Here is a 6,229-nt window from a genome sequence, read left to right as displayed (position 1 = left end):
GGTTCGAAGGTCGATCGCGTGGTTGTTTGGTTTTAAGGGAAGGAACACCAGTGTACGGCTATCGGCGTTGGTTGAATGCACATGGCTATCATTGTTGTTTCATTCGTGAGAGGCGGAGGATGCCATTGCTAGTTGAGGTTGCAAGTTTTGAGTGTTTCAGTTCGTCTGTAGGTAGTTGCAGGTTTTGGGAGCGTAAAGAGGAAGTGGTGTGGGGAAGATGGGTATTTATAGGTGGAGAAGGAGAACAGGCAAAAAAAGAATAATATTTAAATAGTAATCATGATAGTGGAAGACGTTTGGCAAAAAGATGATTTGGTGGGGATCGTGGGCCATCTTGACGGTTCTATGCCATTTAATGTTGGAGGACACGTGTCGTCATGGGGAGGGTGAATGGGTAATGTGAAGAGGTTTATGGGGAATAGCCTGTTAATATGGCAGGCTTTTGTGTAAGGTGACGTTTGAATTATTTGGAGTAATTAAAAGTTATTCCAAATAATATCTTTTGAAATATCGTGCCAAAAACAATTTTAAAATTCCATCTAATTGTAAGATTAATACTAATTACGAAGTTTTAGTCTTCTAACAACCCATGAAGTATAGTTTTTAGTCACAAAAGTTGCAATTTTGTATAATCTTTAAAGAGTTTGCAATTAAGATGGGTTTTTGGATGGAAAAAAATTGGTTTGTCATGGAACCAGAGGAGCTCTGGTTGGTCATGACTCATTTGGTGGGGAACCAGAGGTCTCTGGTTAAATATACCCTTTAGGGATGAGGAACCAAAGGTCTCTGGTTGCGCATGATGAATAAGTTCATCGATGAATTATTGGGTTGTATGTATAATGAGCCTTGGATAGACAAACCAGAGGCTCTGGATAAGCATTGACAACCCATGATGTAGGACCAGAGGGTCTCTGGTTGCGTACACATGTTTTATTCATCATTTGTCTAGCATTTTGGTGACCAGAGGCTCTGGTCTATACAACCAGAGGCTCTGGTTGTGAATGATGATGAAAGGATGGTATGAAAAAATGGTTAAGTGCATGTATGTGGGTGATGAATGGATGTGCCTTTGAGACAAGAGGGCTCTGGTGTCAAAGACTTTGAATCCAGAAGCTTTGGTCTTTGGGACCAGAGGCTCTGGTTGTGAAAAGAGTACTTAGTGAAAAATTTCACAAAGTATTGGCTTTGGACCATAGGTCTCTGGTGCCAAAGGATGATGGATAATTACGTAAATACATGCATAAATGATGAAGGAAGTCCAAGTTTGAGACCGAAGTGGCTCTGGTCTCAAAGAATTGGAATCAGAGGCTTTGGTCTATAGAACAAGAGGCTCTGGTGTGGAGGGGAATACTTGGTGAAAAAAATACCAAGTATTTGCTTTGGACCAGACGTCTCTGGTTCCAAAAGCAATGAGAATTTTTGCCAAAAATTAATCTAAGTGATTCTAAATGGCTAGAGACTCTGGTTTAGAGTACTTGGTGTTTATGGCTATCATAATATTTATCACTTATAGGCATAACCATGAGATATTGAGGATCTTTGGTTTCAGACTAATGATTTCCTTTAGGTGGTGAGATTCAGCATACCCATCTTCCTGACTAGGAACAAAAATCTTTCCTCATCAAGAGCTTTTGTGAAAATGTTAGCAAGTTGAATCTCAGTTGGAACAAAGTACATCTCTATATTACCTTTTTCAACATTGTCTTTCAGAAAGTGGAACCTTACATCTATGTGCTTGGTCTTGGAATGCTGCACAGGGTTTGCAGAGATAGTTATTGCACTCTTGGAGTCACAGAGGATTGGTATCTTTTCATACTGAAAGCCATAGTCCTTAAGCTGAGTCTTCATCCAGAGAACTTGTGAACAACAGTTAGCAGTAGCAACATATTCTGCTTCTTCTGTTGAGGTTAAGACACAATTCTGTTTTCTGGATGTCCAACTTACCAGCTTGTCCCCCAAGAGTTGACAGCTTACAGATGTACTCTTTCTATCAAGCTTCCATCCTGCATGATTTGCATCTGTATAGGCTATTGGATCAAAGCCAGAGTCCTTAGGATACCAGAGACCCAATGAAGGGGTTCCCTTAAGGTATCTAAAGATCCTCTTGACTGCAGAGAGATGAGATTCTTTAGGATTGGATTGATATCTTGCACAAAGACATGTGGCAAACATGATATCTGGTCTACTTGCAGTCAGATACATGAGTGATCCAATCAAGACTCTGTAGGTTGTGACATCCACATATTTGCCTGATGGATCAGCAAATAATTTGGCTCCTGTAGCCATAGGAGTTCTCATCGATGATGAATTTAAAAGAGAGTATTTCTTCATAAGGTCAGTCACATACTTGGACTGATTGATGAAAATCCCTTCTGAAGTTTGTTTTATTTGAAGGCCTAGGAAGAAACAAAGTTCTCCTATCATGCTCATCTCAAATTTGCTTTTCATCAGCTCTGAGAATTTTTCGTAATGTTTTGCATTTGTAGAGCCAAATATGATGTCGTCCACATATATTTGTACTAGTAGTATGTTACTTTTATGCTTCTTGAGAAAGAGGGTTGTATCAATTGTACCTTTTTCGAAGCCATTGTTGATGAGAAAGGTGGATAGAGTTTCATACCAGGCCCTGGGTGCTTGTTTCAGCCCATAGAGGGCTTTGTCCAGAAAGTAGACATACTCCGGATGCTTTGGATCTTCAAACCCAGGGGGCTGCTACACGTAAACTTCTTCTTGAAGTTTTCCGTTTAGGAAGGCAGACTTGACATCCATCTGATAGACCTTAAAGCCTTTGCGAGCTGCATAGGCTAGAAATATCCTGATGGCTTCAAATCTTGCAACGGCATCAAATGTCTCATCGTAGTCAATCCCCTCTTCCTGGCAGTAGCCCTTGGCAACAAGCCTGGCCTTGTTCCTTATTACTATGCCGTCTTCGTCCTTCTTTTTTCGGAAGACCCATTTGGTTCCTATGGCGTCTTCCCTTTGGGTAGAGGCATAAGGGACCATACCTTGTTTCTCTCAATCTGGAGTAATTCTTCTTGCATTGCGTCTATCCAGTTTGGATCTTGTAGGGCTTCAGAAATTTTCTTTGGTTCAATCATGCTAAGGAAGTTGGCGAAGAGGCATTCATTGGCTGTTGCTAATCTTGTCTTTACACCAGATGTTGGATCACCAATGATTTTGTGATGTGGGTGGTCTTTCGTCCACTTGGTGCTTGACTGGGGTTCTGGAGCAACAAGATGCAGTTCTTCATCGACTGATGGAACTGCTTGCTCCCCCTCGAAGAGATCATCTCCAGAGTTAGACTCTGGTTCTTGTTCTTGATCTGAAGTCACAGAAGAAGTAGAAGGTAAAGTAACATGAGTTTCAGTAAAAGTTGTACCTTTAGCTTTGGAGACTTCATGTTCTTCATCGATTCTGGAAGTGGATWTTGTAGTAGGTGCATGTCCAGGAATTACTTCTTCTTCGAAGATGTCTTCAAATAATTGAGCTAACTCTGATTCATTTGGTTTGCCAAGTGATGAATCAGATGCTCTTCTTTGAATTCCGAGTCCTGAACAGTTGTGTCCAGAAGTCATTGGTGTGGAGTCATCAAAGGACACATTGATGTTTTCTATGACAATTTTTGTCCTTTTGATGTAGCCTCTGTAGGCTTTTGCGGCTTAAGAGTATCCCAGAAAGATCCCTTTATCAGCTTTCTTGTCGAACTTGCCAAGATGCTCCCTATCATTGAGTACAAAGCATTTTTACCCAAAGACATGGAAATACTTGACATTTGGTCTTCTCTGATTGATGAGCTCATAGGGTGTCTTCTGGTGCCTCTTGTTGATGATGGATCGATTTTGGGTGAAGCATGTAGTAGAAATTGCTTCAGCCCAGAAAGTGATGGGTAACTCCGATGAAGCAAGCATGGTCCTTGCTGCTTCCACAAGGGTTCTGTTCCTTCGTTCTACCACTCCATTCTTTTGTGGGGTTCTGGCTGCTGAAAAGTTTTGTGTGATGCCTTCATTGATGCGGTATTCATTGATTCTGGCATTTTTAAATTCAGTACCATTGTCACTTCTAACTTTAATGAGTTTTAGTTGTAGAAGGACTTGGATTATTTTCATCACCCCAATGAGTTGGTCAGGAACATCTGATTTCTTCTTCACAAACTCAACCCAGGTGTATCTGGAGTATTCATCAACAAGTACCAGTATGTACTTCTTTCCTGAGAGGCTTTGTGTAGGTATGGGCCCATAGAGATCACATATCCAAGGGCTTGGTGCAGGAGGTATCTGACTTTGTTCGGTGAGAGGCCCGTTTTAGCTTTCCCATCTCACAGGCTGAGCATAGATGATCTTTTTCAAAGTTGAGATTAGGAATCCCCATGACCAGCTTCTGTTTGGCTAGCTTTCTTAATACATCAAAATTCAGATGTGAGAATTTCTGGTGCCATAGCCAATTTTCATTGCTCTTATGGGATACAAGGCAAAGGGTGTCTTGTCCCTGAGAGGATTGAAAATCCAGAAGATAGAGATTCCCTTCTCGCTTGGCCTTGATGATGGTTTGACCGAGATTTGTTTCTATGATACAGAAACCTTTGCGGAACCTGACTTCAAGACCCTTGTCGCAGAATTGGCTTATGCTTAGTAAGTTGTGCTTCAAACCTTCAACATAAGCCACTTTGCTGATGGAGATGTTGCCTTTGATGAGAGTTCTGTATCCCTTGATGGTTCCCTTGCTGTTGTCTCCAAAAGTGACAGAGCGTCCAGATATTTTGTTGAAGGAGGTCCGCTGACTTTTGTCTCCAGTCATGTGCCTGGAGCAACCTGAATCCATGTACCATGGTTGCACATGCTGGTCCTGCAAGACAAATTAGAGGGTTTTAGGTACCCATTTCTTAATGGGTCCACGTTTGTTAGTAGGTGATACCACTCTCTTTTCATTGCCCTTAGCCTTTGCAGGCTTGGGTTTATTTGCATTTCCCTTGCCCTTGGACTTGGGCTTTTTCATGTTCTCATTGGTTTTAACTTTGTAGCGATAAACGTGTTGGGAGAATATGCAGTGTGGTGTCAACATGTGATTCCTCAGGTTTTGTAAAAGAGCTAAACATTGACAATTATTATACATTGCACATGAATGTCTAACGTTCTTTTTATTCGCTGAAAATAAAGAAGTAAATGCAGGGGATGTAAATCCTGTCCTAGCATTGGTTGTTTTTACAAACTTCCTATCTAGTTCAGATTTTTTTATTTGAAGTGGTCTTTGTCTTTACTTCTTTTCTCCTAAGGAAGGACTGCTTTTCTTCAGCTGAATGAGAGAAAAAGTGGTGGTTAGTTTTCTCAGAGGCAGGCCACTTCTGTTTTTGCTCACGAGTAAACTTAATAAACTTAGAAGATATGCTAGGACCTTTTGATTTATCGTTGGCAGATTGAATATCTCTCAGTTTTCCCTTTCCTTTGTCCAAAGATTTCATCGATGGAGGAATACTATATTTCATTGGGAGTTTGGAGTTTTGAGGCTTCTTATTCTCAATGATCTTTGGTGATTCACAGATTATCTCTTATTCGGATTCAGAATCGAGAAAGTCTCTTGCTGATTTCTCGAAATCAAAATTAGCATGGATGTTCGTGGGAGGTGTGGGTTCAGAGTTTGATGCTTCAGAGTGATCTGCTTGAGGTTCCATCGATTCTGACTTAGATGAACTTTCAGTTTTACCTAGATGGTTCATCGATTCATCAGCTGATGTTTCCTCATTAGGATTCTCCTTTTCGTCAACAGTACTTGCTAATGAAGTGGAATTGGCAACCAGAGACTCTGGTTTGACCATAGGGTTTCCTTCGGCCTCTGATTTGGAGGTGTCATTCCTTTAATCAGAATTCTTACATGTACTGCTCTCATACACCACATTTTCAAAATCCTGTCTTAAAACGACAGTTTTTCCATCGACTTTAACTCTTTTAAAATTTGCTTTTGGTTTCGGGATAAAGTCGGGTTTCTGAATGCATCCAAGTTTGAAAGTGGATTCAAGGGTGGATTTCTTTGTTTCGATGAAGGAGTCCAATTCATTGTATCCAATCCCTTGAGTGTCCGTTAGACCGTTTAACTTTTCATATACGTCTTGGGCATCTTTGTATTTCTTCATCAGAAGTTCATTGGTTTGAAGCTTCTTATGAAGAATCTCCCTTTCCTTTTGAAAGAAATCTTTGAGAGCTACTAAGTTAAGTCTCTCTGCCTCAGATTCTTTTAA

The sequence above is a fragment of the Cynara cardunculus genome (assembly GCF_001531365.2).
Source record: "Cynara cardunculus var. scolymus isolate 2C chromosome LG 2, CcrdV1, whole genome shotgun sequence".
Taxonomy (NCBI): Eukaryota; Viridiplantae; Streptophyta; class Magnoliopsida; order Asterales; family Asteraceae; genus Cynara; species Cynara cardunculus.
This window is presented reverse-complemented; position numbering follows the sequence as displayed.